Genomic DNA, 17,116 nt, shown 5'->3' with positions numbered 1-17,116 from the left:
TTGCAATTGGTCTCTAAGTATTGCCTTTTTGTTGCTATTCCTTTATTCACCATTTAAAAATAAAAATAAAAAATGTAAGGCGCGATAACCTCCGAAGAGATCTAAGGCCGAGCTTCTCTTCCAATTTGCGTCGTGCTCCTCTTGATTTTTCCCTACAAATTGGCCGGACGGGACCTACATGTTTTAACCCGACTCCGAACACCTCTCTGAAGTTGGCAAGACAACTTTTACGTGGAAAAAAATTACCTATTGGGAAAATTGCCGTGAATTTGCCGTAATTTAGCCGTGAAACAAAAAAATTTGCCGTGGCCATATTTTAGAAAATACAGGGTGGCACGCTAACTTCACGTGAAGTTAGCGTGCCACCCTCAGAAAACCACCTTAGAGGCCAGCTAGGAAGATAATTCTTGCACAGAATTTGCCGTAAATTTGCCGTAGATAAGTGGCATATTATATAATTTCGAAAAAAAAAAAATTTAACTTTTTTTTATGGTGCACCGCCAACTTCACGTGAAGTTAGCGTGCCACTTTTCGAAAACCACCTTAGACACCAGTTAGGAAAATAATTCTTGCACGTGAATTTGCCGTAAATTTTCCGTGAATTATTCGTGAAACAAAAAAATTTGCCGCGGCCATGTTTTAGAAAATACAGGGTGGCACGCCAACTTCACGTGAAGTTAGCGTGCCACCCTCAGAAAACCACCTTAGAGCCAGCTAGGAAAATAATTCTTGCACACGAATTTGCCGTAAATTTGCCGTAGATAAGTAGCATATTTTATAAATTCGAAAAAAGAAATTTCAAATTTTTTTTATAGTGCACCGCCAACTTCACGTGAAGTTAGCGTGCCACCCTCAGAAAACCATCTTAGTGGCCAGCTAGGAAAATAATTCTTGCACACAAATTTGCCGTAAATTTGCCGTAGATAAATGGCATATTTCATAAATTCGAAAAAAAAAATTTCAAATTTTTTTTATGGTGCACCGCCAACTTCACGTGAAGTTAGCGTGCCACCCTCAGAAAACCGCCTTAGAGGCCAGCTAGGAAAATAATTCTTGCACACGAATTTGCCGTAAATTTGCCGTAGATAAGTGGCATATTTTATAAATTCGAAAAAAGAAATTTCAAATTTTTTTTATAGTGCACCGCCAACTTCACGTGAAGTTAGCGTGCCACCCTCAGAAAACCATCTTAGTGGCCAGCTAGGAAAATAATTCTTGCACACGAATTTGCCGTAAATTTGCCGTAGATAAATGGCATATTTCATAAATTCGAAAAAAAAAATTTAAAATTTTTTTTATGGTGCACCGCCAACTTCACGTGAAGTTAGCGTGCCACCCTCAGAAAACATCTTAGTGGCCAGCTAGGATAATAATTCTTGCACACTTTTTTTTTGGAATTATCAAAAAGCTGTAACTAAATTTAGAACCTATTTTATTTTGACTATGCGCCTATATATTTTTATAAAATATGCCACTTACATACGGTGCACCATACAAAAATTTGACTTTTCTTTTCCGAATTTATAAAATATTCCACTTATCTACGGCAAATTTACGGCAAATTCGTGTGCAAGAATTATTTTCTTAGCTGGCCTCTAAGGTGGTTTTCTGAGGGTGGCACGCTAACTTCACGTGAAGTTGGCGGTGCACTATAAAAAAAATTTGAAATTTCTTTTTTCGAATTTATAAAATATGCCACTTATCTACGGCAAATTTACGGAAAATTCGTGTGCAAGAATTATTTTCCTAGCTGGCCTCTAAGGCGATTTTCTGAGGGTGGCACGCTAACTTCACGTGAAGTTGGCGGTGCACCATAAAAAAAATTTGAAATTTTTTTTTTCGAATTTATAAAATATGCAACTTATCTACGGCAAATTTACGGCAAATTCGAGTGCAAGAATTATTTTCCTAGCTGGCCTCTAAGGCGGTTTTCTGAGGGTGGCACGCTAACTTCACGTGAAGTTGGCGGTGCACCATAAAAAAAATTTGAAATTTTTTTTTTCGAATTTATGAAATATGCCATTTATCTACGGCAAATTTACGGCAAATTTGTGTGCAAGAATTATTTTCCTAGCTGGCCACTAAGATGGTTTTCTGAGGGTGGCACGCTAACTTCACGTGAAGTTGGCGGTGCACTATAAAAAAAATTTGAAATTTCTTTTTTCGAATATATAAAATATGCTACTTATCTACGGCAAATTTACGGCAAATTCGTGTGCAAGAATTATTTTCCTAGCTGGCTCTAAGGTGGTTTTCTGAGGGTGGCACGCTAACTTCACGTGAAGTTGGCGTGCCACCCTGTATTTTCTAAAACATGGCCGCGGCAAATTTTTTTGTTTCACGGATAATTCACGGAAAATTTACGGCAAATTCACGTGCAAGAATTATTTTCCTAACTGGTGTCTAAGGTGGTTTTCGAAAAGTGGCACGCTAACTTCACGTGAAGTTGGCGGTGCACCATAAAAAAAAGTTAAATTTTTTTTTTTCGAAATTATATAATATGCCACTTATCTACGGCAAATTTACGGCAAATTCGTGTGCAAGAATTATCTTCCTAGCTGGCCTCTAAGGTGGTTTTCTGAGGGTGGCACGCTAACTTCACGTGAAGTTAGCGTGCCACCCTGTATTTTCTAAAATATGGCCACGGCAAATTTTTTTGTTTCACGGCTAAATTACGGCAAATTCACGCCAATTTTCCCAATAGGTAATTTTTTTCCACGTAAAAGTTGTCTTGCCAACTTCAGAGAGGTACTCCGAACGGCATCTGCAAGGCAGATGAGTTTTCACTGAGAGCTTTTCATGGCAGAAATACAATCGGAGCGCTTGCCAGACACTGCCGAGGGGCGACCCCGCTTAGAAAAATTTTCTTCTAATTGAAAAATCTTATTTCTAAAATTTTGATGTTGCTTTGCCCGGGAGATGAACCCAGGGCATACGGTGTGATAGGCGGAGCACGCTACCATCACACCACGGTGGCCGCCTCCATTTTTATTCACCATTTAGGTGCATACTAATTCTCTATGCTTTTTAATCCTAATTGTGTGAAATATTTATAGGGGCGTTTAAGAGCTAAAACGAGTCCTAAAAGCATCACAAAAAACTCTTAACCATTTTTCAAAAAGCTTCGTAAAATATGAGGATGTACGTGGGGACTTTGGTACGGATGTAGCGTACTCGCCTACTATTCCGAAGGTCCAAGTCCGAGAAAAGTATCAGACACTTTTTTTAAAGCGGTGGCTCTGTCAGCAAAGCTCATTTCGTCTATCTGGAACACAAAAATGCGTCGCTGATGTGTTGCTTAGCGCAAAACTCGAGAACAGTTGGACCGATTTCGCAAAATATTCTCGATCTATTCCACCAAGTTCTATTCACGATTTGCTGAAATTTGGTATCTATGTAGTCTTTTCCCTAGATTAGTATTTACGAAACGTTTTTCCGATAAGTGGACCAGGGACCGATCTATTCGAACCAATTCTATTCATCGTTCGATTTGACTGTAGCCCTTAGCCTACATTAGTATTTACTACAATCTTATTTCCGAAAAATGAACCAGAGACCCACTGGGAGTGAGACTGGGACTGGGATTGTGACTTGGACTGGGAGCGGGACTGTAACTGAAACTGGATCTGGGACTGACAATAAAGGATTGAGTAGAATAGAAAGAACAAGAGAGAAGAGAACAAAGGGAAGGAGAAGGATACAGAGAGAGAGATAGAGTTAGAGTTAGGCGAAGATAGAGAGATACGAATAGATGGAGCGGAAGGGAGGGAAAGAGACGGAGAGGGAGAAAGAGAAGCAGAGAAAAAGAAAGAAAAAGAGAGGAGTGAACAAAAGGATAATAAAAGGGGGAGTAAGAGGTAAAAACTCCAAAAAAGTTATGCAGATAGACTAAATTTAGGGTAGAACAACATCTGCCGGGTCTGCTGGTATATTTGGGGGATATGTTAAAAACTACTTTACTGTTCAAAGTTCACTTCTTTATTATTTCTCACTACAATTCTACAAATTAGTTTAGTCTTTGCGAAATAAGAGTATTAAGTAATTATTACGAATATTGCTATTATACGTGTGTTGGAACACGTAATTTTGCAGATATGATTGCGTATCAGGATGAAATGATTTAAAACGTAAGCTGATACGCCACATATACATATATATATATTTATTATAGTCTCTAGCATTCTCGCACACCCCTCATGATATGTGATTCGAAATCATAGATGCTGACAAAATCAGATATTTTCAGTTTTTTCCGATATGCCAATGTGTGTTGTATCGAAGGAAGGTTATGGAAGAGTTTTACGAGTTTTACGCTTTACTGGCCAGCCCATACTATACAAATGGATGAAGACGTTCCACCCAGACATTTACCGCCAGAATTTGAATGCAGAAAAAGGCGGAGACCAGTACTTAGCTGGGAGAAGCAGGTTGAAGAAGACGTCATCGCTCTTGGTGCCCTCGTTTAACGGCGTTTACTACGATATGGTCCAAATCGCCTATACGTCTAAGCGTTAATAAATATTATATCGCCATCGATTTTGGTTAACTCATTCCCACAACATCTTGAGTTGGAGTACCGGCCTATACAGGCTAACTGATCGAAATCCCAAACGATTTCGAAACACACTGCATCAGTATTTCTTAATAAGGCCCCATAACAGGCAGTGTTTTTTATTTAACGCCCTGTCTCAAAAGTTTGTATAGGGAATATCTTATGTCATCGTTAGGGAATGTCGTTACGAAAACGGAGTACCGTATTTTAACTAAGTTCTGAAATAAGGCGTGCTTGAACATTATATACTCAGCGTGAACTTTAATTCTACATTTCATTTAAGATAAATTACTTTTCTACATAAAACGTGGCACCGCCCGTTTAAAAGAAAAATGTCTCCCCATTTCCCCTTACAGCAAAACTTGATAAGTGAAATATCATTGATTCAAAACTATTTTTTGCTAAGTTATAGCTTATTATTCTAGTCTACGACCCTTTTAAACTTGTTTTATATCTAAGCTGCTTTGGTCTTTAACCGATCCCGTGCATTTTTACTAGACATATTTTCTGCTATAAGGAAAATATGTGTACCCAATTTTGTTACGATATGTAAATTTTTCTTCGAGTTATGGCTCCCGAAACATAGAAAATTGCTTAGTTATAAAAGGGGCGGTGCCACGCCCATTTTTTTAAATTTGAAGTTTTTCCTATTTATTGTTATAAATACACTTGGGAAATGAAATACCATTGATATAAAGCTCTTGTTTGCAAAGATATAGCTTATTTTATTCGTCCACGACCCTTATGAAAATCTTTTATATAAAAGTGGGCGTGGTCCTTAACCTATTTCTTTAATTTTTCTTCAAAGCATTCCTTATAGTGAAGGAAACCTCCCTGGCGAATTTTGTTATGATAGGTTTAACGATTTTTGATTAATAATATTTGTAAACTTGATTTTATCACAAGTGGGCGGTGCCACGCCCATATTTTCCAAATTTTCATCAAGAGTCATAATATCAGTCCACATGTCAAATTTCCACATTCTAGGTGTATTATTTACTGAATAATCAGGCTTTTTGTGTTTTCCAAATTGTTATATATATAAAACAAGTAAGGAAGGCTAAATTCGGATGTAACCGAACATTACATACTCAGCTGAGAGCTATGGAGACAAAATAAGGGAAAATCACCATGTAGGAAATTGAACCTAGGGTAACCCTGGAATGTGTTTGTATGACATGTGTATCAAATGGAAGGTATTAAAGAGAAGTTTAAAAGGGAGTGGGCCATAGTTCTAGGGGTGACTCTAGAATTTGTTTGTACGATATGGGTATCAAATGAAAGGTGTTAATGAGTATTTTAAAATGGAGTGGGCCTTAGTTCTCTAGGTGGACTCCTTTTCGAGATATCGCCATAAAGGTGGACCAGGGGTGACTCTAGAATATGTTTGTACGATATGGGTATCAAATGAAAGGTGTTAATAAGTATTTTAAAAGGGCGTGGGCCTTAGTTCTATAGGTGGACGCCTTTTCGAGATATCGCCATAAAGGTGGACCAGGGTTGACTTTAGAATGCGTTTGTACAATATGGGTATCAAACGAAAGATGTTAATGAGTATTTTAAAAGGGAGTGGTCCTTAGTTCTATAGGCGGACGCCTTTCCAGATATCGCCATAAAGGTTGACCAGGGGTGACTATAATATGTTTTTACGATATGAGTATCAAATTAAAGGTATTAATGAGGGTTTTAAAAGGGAGTGGTGGTAGTTGTATGTGTGAAGGCGTTTTCGAGATATCGACCAAAATGGGGACCAGGGTGACTCAGAACATCATCTGCCGGGTACCGCTAATTTATTTATATATGTAATACCACGAGCAGTATTCCTTCCAAGATTCCAAGGGCTTTTGATTTCGCCCTGCAGAACTCTTCCATTTTCTTCTACTTAATATGGCAGATGTCACACCCATTTTACAAAGTTTTTTTCTAAAGTTATATTTTGCGTCAATAAACCAATCCAATTACCATGTTTCAACCCTTTTTTCGTATTTGGTATAGAATTATGGCATTTTTTCATTTTTCGTAATTTTCGATATCGAAAAAGTGGGCGTGGTCATAGTCGGATTTCGGCGATTTTTTATACCAATACAAAGTGAGCTCAGATAAGTACGTGAACATAGTTTAGTAAAGATATATCGATTTTTGCTCAAGTTATCGTGTTAAAGGCAGAGCGGAAGGACAGACGGACGACTGTGTAAAAAACTGGGCGTGGCTTCAACCGATTTCGCCCTTTTTCACAGAAAACAGTTATCGTCCTAGAATCTAAGCCCCTACCTAATTTCACAAGGATTGGTAAATTTTTGTTCGACTTATGGCATTAAAAGTATCGTAGACAAATTAAATGAAAAAGGACGGAGCCAGGCCCATTTTGAAACTTTCTTTTATTTTTGTATTTTGTTGCACCATATCATTACTGGAGTTGAATGTTAACATAATTTACTTATATACTGTAAAGATATTAAATTTTTTGTTAAGATTCGACCGATTGTGCTAATTTTTATTAAGCATACATACATAATAGGAGTAATGTTCCTGCCAAATTTCATCATGATATCTTCAACGACTGCCAAATTGCAGCTTGCGAAACTTTTAAATTACCTACTTTTAAAAGAGGGCGGTGCCACGCCCATTGTCCAAAATTTTACTAATTTTCTATTCTGCGTCATAAGGTCAACTCACCTACCAAGTTTCATCGCTTTATCCGTCTTTGGTAATGAATTATCGCACTTTTTCGGTTTTTCTAGATTTTCGATATCGAAAAAGTGGGCGTGGTTATAGCCCGATATCGTTCATTTTAAATAGCGATCTGAGATGAGTGCCCAGGAACCTACAAACTAAATTTCATCAAGATACCTCAAAATTTACTCAAGTTATCGTGTTAACGGACAGACGGACGGACGGACGGACGGACATGGCTAACTCGAATCTTTTTTCGATACTGATGATTTTGATATATGCAAGTCTATATCTATCTCGATTCCTTTATACCTGTACAACCAACCGTTATCCAATCAAAGTTAATATACTCTGTGTGCAAAGCATGCTGAGTATAAAAAGAAAAATCAAATCACGAGCCATACCTATTTGAATAGCAATAATGCTCGTCGACTATCAGCTAAGAAGTAAACCAAAATATAAAATATTTAGTATAAAAAATATTGTTTATCAAATATGCACAAACCAAAATATAAAATATTTAGGATAAAAAATATTGTTTATCAAATATGCACAACAAATCAAAATACCAAAAGCAATGTAGGAAGTAGACAACATAAAAACATACATATACATAGAACTAATAAGTCGACTCAACTCAAAACCGGCTCTCAAGTAAAAGCCGGCGTATTGTTACTGACGAATAAATCGTATATGTTTAAATATGTACGTACCTCTTCAGGGAAGAGAAGAATGAATCATGAGCTTCTTTAGAAAAGAATAAAAAATGAACATGCGATAAGAAAGACGATGACTAAAAATTGTGTTAGCAACCAGAGACATGCACCGGATGTAAAATGTCAGAGGTTCGGTTCAGCAGTTCGAACCGTTATTGCACTTTTGGATTGGTTCATCCAAGCTCTTCGACTTTTGTAGCAGGGTTTCGGTTCAGTTCGAAAATAGAAAAGTATTTGTGCACACTAGTGGTTTCAATGTTAAAAAAATAAAATAAACTAAGGCACGATAACCTCCGAACAGATTTAGGGCCGAGCTTCTTTTCCAGTTTGCGTCGTGTTCGTTTTATTATACTCAGTTGAGCAGAGCTCACGGAGTATATTAACTTTGATTGGATAACGGTTGGTTGTACAGGTATAAAGGAATCGAGATAGATATAGACTTCCATATATCAAAATCATCAGTATCGAAAAAAAATTCGATTTAGCCATGTCCGTCCGTCCGTCCGTCCGTCTGTCCGTTAACACGATAACTTGAGTAAATTTTGAGGTATATTGATGAAATTTGGTACGTAGGTTCCTGGGCACTCATCTCAGATCGCTATTTAAAATGAACGATATCGGACAATAACCACGCCCACTTTTTCGATATCGAAAATTTCGAAAAATCGAAAAAGTGCGATAATTCATTACCAAATACGCATTAAGCGATGAAACTTGGTAGGTGAGTTCAGCTTATGACGCAGAATAGAAAACTAGTAAAATTTTGGACAATGGGCGTGACACCGCCCACTTTTAAATGAAGGTAATTTAGAAGTTTTGCAAGCTGTAATTTGGCAGTCGTTGAAGATATCATGATGAAATTTGGCAGGAACGTTACTCTTATTACTTTATGTCTGCTCAATAAAAATTAGCAAAATCGGAGAACGACCACGCCCACTTTTTAAAAAAAAATTTTTTTAAATTCAAATTTTAAAAGAAAAGTTAATATCTTTACAGCATATAAGTAAATTATGCCAACATTCAACTCCAGTAATGATATGGTGCAACAAAATACAAAAATAAAAGAAAATTTCAAAATGGGCGTGGCTCCGCCCTTTTTCATTTAATTTGTCTAGGATGCTTGTAATGCCATAAGTCGAACAAAAATTAACCAATCCTTGTGAAATTTGGTAGAGGCTTAGCTTCAAGGACGGTAACTGTTTTCTGTGAAAAAGGGCGAAATCGGTTGAAGCCACGCCCAGTTTTTATACACAGTCGACCGTCTGTCCTTCCGCTCGGCCGTTAACACGATAACTTGAGCAAAAATCGATATATCTTTACTAAACTCAGTTCACGTACTTATCTGAACTCACTTTGTATTGGTATAAAAAATTGCCGAAATCCGACTATGACCACGTCCACTTTTTCGATATCGCAAAATTACGAAAAATGAAAAAAATGCCATAATTATATACCAAATACGAAAAAATGGATGAAACATGGTAATTGTATTGGTCTATTGACGCAAAATATAACTTTAGAAAAAAACTTGGAAAAATGGGTGTGACACCTACCATATTAAGTAGAAGAAAATGAAAAAGTTTTGCAGGGCGAAATCAAAAGCCCTTGGAATCTTGAAAGGAATACAGTACGTGGTATTACATATATAAATAAACTAGCGGTACCCGAGAGATGATGTTCTGGATCACCCTGGTCCACATTTTGGTAGATATCTCGAAAACGCCTTCACATATACAACTAAGGGCCACTCCCTTTTAAAACCCTCATTAATACCTTTAATTTGATACCCATATCGTAGAAACACATTCTAGAGTCACCCCTGGTCCACGTTTATGGCGATATCTCGAAAAGGCGTTCACATATAGAACTAAGGCCCACTCCTTTTTAAAATACTCATTAACACCTTTCATTTGATACCCATATCGTACAAACAAATTCTAGAGTCACCCCTGGCCCACCTTTATGGCGATATCTCGAAAAGGCATCCACCTATAGAACTAAGGCCCACTCCCTTTTAAAATATTCATTAACATCTTTCATTTGATACCCATATCGTATAAACAAATTCTAGAGTCACCCCTGGTCCACCTTTATGTCGATATCTCGAAAAGGCATCCACCTATAGAACTAAGGCCCACGCCCTTTTAAAATACTCATTAACACCTTTCATTTGATACCCATATCGTACAAACAAATTGTAGAGTCACCCCTGGCCCACCTTTATGGCGATATCTCGAAAAGGCGTCCACCTAGAGAACTAAGGCCCACACCCTTTTAAAATACTCACTAACACCTTTCATTTGATGTCCATATCGTACACAAAAGTTCTAGAGTCACCCCTGGCCCACCTTTATGGCGATATCCCGAAAAGGCATCCACCTATAGAACTAAGGCCCACTGCCTTTTAAAATACTCATTAACACCTTTCATTTGATACCCATATCGTACAAACAAATTCTAGAGTCACCCCTGGTCTACCTTTATGGAGATATCTCGAAAAGGCGTCCACCTATAGAACTAAGACCCACGCCCTTTTAAAATACTCATTAACACCTTTCATTTAATACCCATATCGTACAAACAAATTCTAGAGTCACCCCTGGCCCACCTTTATGGCGATATCTCGAAAAGGCGTCCACCTAGAGAACTAAGGCCCACACCCTTTTAAAATACTCATTAGCACCTTTCATTTGATACCCATATTGTACAAACGCATTCTAGAGTCAACCCAGGTCCACTTTTATAACGATATTCCGAAAAGGCGTCCACCTATAGAACTAAGGCCCACTCCCTTTTAAAATACTCATTAATACCTTTTATTTGATACCCATATCGTACAAAATAAATTCTAGAGTCACCCCTGGTCCACATTTATGGCGATATCTCGAAAAGACGTCCACCTATAGAACTTAGGCCCACTCCCTTTTAAAATTATCATTAACACATTTCATTTGATACCCATATCGTACAAACAAATTCTCGAGTCAGGCCTGATCCACCTTTATGGCGATATCCCTAAATGGCGTCCATCTATAGATCTATGGCCCACTTCCTCTTAAAATACTCTTTAATACCTTCCATTTGATACACATGTCATACAAACACATTCCAGGGTTACCCTAGGTTCCTTTTACAACATGGTGATTTCCCTTACTTTGTCTTCACAGCTCTCAACTGACTATATAATGTTCGGTTACACCCGAACTTAGCCTTCCTTACTTGTTTTTTTGTACAAATTAGCGGGATGGGACCTACTTGTTTTATGTTGACTCCGAACGGCATCTGCAAGGCAAACGAGTTTTCACTGAGAGATTTTCATGACAGAAATACACTCGGAGTGCTTGCCAAACATTGCCGAGGGGCGACCCCGCCTAGAAAAATTTTCTTCTAATTGAAAAACTTTTTTTGATGTTGCTTTGCCCGGGGCGTGAACCCAGGATCTTCGGTGTGGTAGGCGGAGCACGCTACCATCACACCACGGCGCCCGGCTGTTATTCATAAATAATACAAACACTTAGGTTTAAAAGAAACAACTTACAAACATACATACAACATAGGTATACTATGGGAAAACTTTAAGAGGGCAAACTTAGCGTCCATCACCCAGGCACAAACAAATTTAAGGCAATGAAAAAGCGGATGAACTGGAAAAGACGGGTGCATCGTTAGACAGTCACGGTGCAGCGGCCTATTTGATCAATAAAGAGTGACATGCTTATCAATCTCAAGAAAACCGCAATGCGCAATTGGTACTCTACAGATACCTGCAAAATCGCCAAGCAAACATGAACTGACTAAAACCTGAGATAAACAGAGTCTATTATTTATTTCTTTCCTAGAAATATTCAGGATCACATCCACCATCACAGGGCACTGGCCATTGGGTCCACACGCGAAGAGTATGGGAATACCCATTAACGAAAGGTACGGGAGCTTTATTGTGGTCGGTTGTAAGGGGACAGTTACCCATTTCCTCTGCGAGTGCCTAGCTTTGGCGAACATTAACGTAGGGGCGGTGTCAAAATGCTCCATGTGGTTTATTGAACTAACTAAATTGATTGATTAAACACACAGTGTACATTATGCAACTGTTTCCAGGAAAATGTTCGTCAAATTAGTGCCTGGAGCTCTACTTCGCGCTACTCTACGGCTGAGCAGCACAACAACCAACAACTTCCTCGTACATAGGCCGAAAAGAAGAAAGTTTAAGGTGAAAAAATCTCCCCCCTTAAAACCTCTTCAGTTAACCCTTTATCTAGTTAGTTACTCCTAAAGTTTAATATGGGGTATTCCAAAGTGGCGAGTGGGCCATTTTGAATCGATTTTGAATCAATTTTTAAATAATTTCTCTTCAACTAGGTATTTAAGATGTTTTGAAATTTTATCAATTAAGGACGTGTATTTGTTTGACACGAAACTAAAGAAACATATCAGCCCTTTGTACCCGATTGAGATAGATGGGCTTCGATGCGGCTGGAATCACAATTCGCTACGACGTGTTCGACACAAGTAGCAATCAAAAGGTTCCTTTATGTACACGCTCTACGAGGTCCAAATATCAACTGAGACCAATTTTTGAAAGTGTGTGCAGTGACATAATGAAAGCTTGCCGTCGAGAAGTTGCCAACGAACTCATAACGCGAGAGTGATGTCGACCTGTGAACCGACATACAGACCGTAGTTCAGTTATGGCGGGAACACTTCTTCTATTTATCAAATCGAGTAAGATGATAAGCCCAATCAAAACGATTACATTTCCGCTACAAATAAAGGGCAGAAAATCGGCGGACTACCTGCACGGCTCTTCAAAAAAGAAAGAGAGGTATATCAAAACGATGTGAGAGAGAGGAATAGTAAGACGTAGCAATAAAGTAAAGAAAAGAGCCAATGTTCGAGGAGAAAAAATGTTTCCGGGACTAATACTTGGGGCTATTTACCTCCGAGGAGATTTAGGTCGAGCTTCTCTTCCAGTATACGTAGTGCTCTTTTTAATTTTTTCCTGGGCAGGACAGGACCTAGGTATTTTACGCCGACTCCGAACGGCATATGCAAGACAGATGAATTTTCACTGAGAAGCTTTGCGTGGCAGAAATACACTCGAAGTGTTCGCGAAATCTTTTGCGAGGAGCGACTCAGATCTAATTCTAAATTACTTTAATTTTACTTAGCCTGGTGTTTGAACCCAAAACCCCCGGTGTGGTAGGCGGAGCATGCTACCACCAAACTCCGACATATATTTATATAATAACTTCGGTAGAGAAATCGAGGCCAAGGAACATCCCTAGTATATATGCATTCAGATTTATGTTTCTAATGAACGAATTTTGCGAAATGAGTTGGTAGGTAACTATTTTAAAACTTTATAAAAGCTGTTGTGATAGCTCAGATGTTTAACTTATCAATTTAGTGCTAAACGGCTTTTGGTTAATACGTAATTTGCTTATATATATATGGTATTTACTTTAAAACTGACATTCACAGGCATTAAAGCCCACACTACGTACATAATTTGAAAGCCATGGATATACGTACATACATCAATCCTGCAGAAAATGGAGTATGGGATAGTAAGAAGTAAGGAATGTGAGGGAAGCGCTGCTGAAGTGATGATAGATAAGCCTTAAAATAAGATTTTCGTTAGTAATATTACTTTGTGATTTTAGCGTTGACCTAAGCCAGTGATACCCTCTTTTTTGATAACTGACGCCCATTGGGAGCAGAAATATTAAATATTAAAGACTTCATTCGTGCGATTGATTCATATGCCAATGTCTACATAATGCTCATAAAGCCCGTCTTTAAACCTTCCTTGTACTCGTCGTTGTTTGATTAACGTTTCTCTTGAATACTCCCAGACTCGTCTCAGTGTGTGCAGACACACTATAGCAAACAACAATATTATATATTAAATAATTTATACCTCATTTATTGGCAAATTATTACCCCAAACAAAATTTAAAGCTGCGTCTAGTTCCGAGAAACGGGAGTGTCTGCTAGCTTAAGACTCAAGCCAGCAGACACTTAGTGAAAACACGACCGACAGCTTCCGAACGACTTGAATAATTGATATTACATTTATTTGTAATTTATTTATTTTTTATTTTTTTTTGCGGTAATAAATTGCCAGTAAATGAGGTATAAATTATTTAATATATAATATTGTTGTTTGCTATAGTGTGTCTGCCACCTTAATAGGACCGAAATATAAAGCACCCGAGTACATAATTTTATGTTAAGATTGAATACCGCATATGGTAGAGAATACTTTTTAAAATTGTTGTTGGAACGATTAATAAAAAATTTCACCATCGACGAATTCTAATACTTTTCAGAAAATTTAACTCATATACATTTGTATAAGGCGCATATTTTTCAGTGGGTAGTTATATATACTTACAAACTATGTTTTAATATGTTCCTTTGTGTAAATTTATCCATTTTGCTGCCTTTCAGAGAGCACCACAAGATCGAGACATTGACCTCGTCAGTGTATAATAATAGTGTTTGGTTTTACAGTTGGACAGACTGCGCCGGTTGTCGGTTGTGTAAATGATTCAGTTGCCGGCCAAGTGAACAGGCAATCAGCCAAGCATTCAAATAAGCAACCTGTCTGTCGCTTTGACAGTTCATGTTATAAACTATGTACTTATAAACGAGCATATGTACATGCTCACTTATGAGTATATGTATATATTAGGGTGGGCAGCATAAATCAAATGAATCACAGTAAAGCCTGGGTAAAATGTAGGTTTTGGTTCCGAGTACAAGTGTTCCTGACAGACTTTGTCCTGCCCAAAAATTTGTTCGCCTACATTTAAAAAGTGGAAAGTGAGCCTCGCTTCCCCTCTTCTGTCTATACGTTCTCGCTCAGTTTATCCAGTCTTTTTCTTCTTCATCCCTTATCCGTTTATCTCATTGTAAATCAAAAAACTCAGCTTCAATTTTTTTTTTAATCCCTTTAGGCAAATCTTATGTTGTTGTTGTAGCGATGAAGACACTCCCCGAAGCTTTTGGGGAGTGTTATCGATGTTGATGGTCCTTTGCCGGATATAGATCCGGCATGTTCCGATAAGGTACAAGCCCGCCCATCTCGGGAACGATTTAATTTGACCGCAATGAACCTTCTGGTCCATTCCCCCCTCCATCCCCTAGTTCCATGGAGATTTGGGGTCGCTAGGGCCTCGGCTGCTAAAGAAACAGCATTCGCCACCGGTTGACAATTGGGTTGGAGAAGCAATAAATTGCCTCCTTGAATCATTTGGGTATTTTAGTCGCCTCATACTACTGGCATACCTGCCACGGGTATTCTAAGCCCCCTAATCCGCTGGGGTAGGGAAATCTTTTGCCGCTGTGCGATACTCTTTAACCATATCCAATCGGAAACACAATGTATATGTGATATTTTCGACGTAGGTGCTACAGTGTGAGTAGGTAAGGCAGGACAATTTTTTTTTTTTTATTTGATTATAAGGACCACCCTAGTATATACAGATATTATATATGTAGTATATATGTTATTAGGTAGAAATGCTCAGGTAAATATATTAGTAGCAATTTGTGTAATTTTTCCTTTGTAGGGCTCTATGTATCTGCTCCTCAGTGGATCGTGTGAGATAGCGATGTGCGGTTCCGACTATTTTAATATTTTCTGACCAGAGCTGTCCAAGGTGAACCCGGATATAAGACGCTTTTCTAAATAAAGCATGCCCAGCCTGTATTCCAAATTAAAGGGTATAACTTTCTTAGGATCGGAAACAACTCAAGCTTTGAATTAAATGACATTTTCTATGTATCAATGTAATATGTATTACTTGTTTACAAATTACGAAAATTACGGATTTTAAAACCGTAATTCAATTTCTTTACTCGTTTTTTGTACTCATGGCCCATTAGCAACAATTTTCAGTTCCTTCATAACCAATTCCACTAAAAGGAAATCTTCCTTAGAAAATGGAAAATGAAAAAATTTACATGAATATAACACAGGATGAAGGAAAAATACACTGAAGATGGCACAGTTCCAAAACCGCGTTTTCTCCTAGAAAATTTGATAAGGGATGTCGAAAAGTCGTGACAATATACATCAATTATCTATCGTGGCGGAAAATCAACGAAATAAAATGGGCAAGCCACGTTTATAGTTTTTAGAAAAATGTATGTCCTTGTTTTGAGGAAGAAATTACTCTGGATAAAATTATTACCAATTTGGAAAAAATGTTTTTTGAGTGTAGCAAACCCTGAGCTTTGAACTTGAATTCTTATATAACGGACTACTACTTCAAATAGTGGATGACTACGTCAAATATTTTTGGAGATATACCAGTTTTGAATTTTAAGTATAACTAGGCGTGGCATTCTGCACTTTTTTATTTCCTTATTCGAAAACCGGAACATGAGTGAATGATTTTCGGTCTAAACAGATCATAGCAAAGGAATCTAAAATCAAATACGAAACTCAGAATATTTGTAAAAATAAGTATTAATTATTGAGCTAACAACTATACGTTGCCGCTATATAAGGAATTTTTTTTATGGGTTTCGAACAATGAAGCGCCTAATACGATATTTGTTTATTGTACAACCCGGATCGTTGAAAAATTCAGTTGTGTGCACCACTAATATGAAACTAACAACCAGCTAGATACCAAGCAGATCTAATTACTAAATGTGCTTGTATTACAATACAATTTTGGTTAAAAACCGCCAAGAGAGAGCGAGTATTTCTCACACTCTACCTCAACAACACATCGGAGTTTTCAATATCTTCTTCAACTGTCATCTCTGAGCTTCGATGAATTTCGTCCTTGAGCCGCAGCATCATCATTCATTTGCATAACATGGCCTTGCCAGCTCAAGCCGTTGAGCTGAGATTAATTCTGCGCAAGGTTCATCACCAAATCTGCTTCGATACTATTTCGATTAACTTTTATCTCGAAAACTTCAGAGATCAATTCAATTCATATTGGATGAAACTGGGAGTGGTTATATCTCTGAGTTAGCTTCAATAGATACGCTATTGAGCTCAATGATTTGGTCGTAAAAATAACAGATCGGTCAGGAACATATTGTTCGGTCTCATCGCACCCTGCTTATTGATTGTTTTCTACATAAATGGACTGCAATTGAAAGTGAGGCCAGTCCGTTAAGTAACTACCTACATAAGTACTTTGAATGT

General features: G+C 37.8%; 1 protein-coding gene across 7 annotated transcripts in view; it reads left to right on the top strand.

Annotated features, from left to right (window-relative positions):
* The window catches only part of kuz (zinc-dependent metalloprotease kuz), a 678,429-nt gene that overhangs the window by 16,306 nt on the left and 645,007 nt on the right, over positions 1-17,116 (top strand). The gene's annotated exons all lie outside the window — the stretch shown is intronic.

Source organism: Eurosta solidaginis, chromosome 2 (assembly GCF_040869045.1).
Source record: "Eurosta solidaginis isolate ZX-2024a chromosome 2, ASM4086904v1, whole genome shotgun sequence".
NCBI lineage: Eukaryota > Metazoa > Arthropoda > Insecta > Diptera > Tephritidae > Eurosta > Eurosta solidaginis.
Note: the sequence above shows the minus strand (reverse complement) of the source record. Positions and strands in the feature narration are given on the sequence as shown.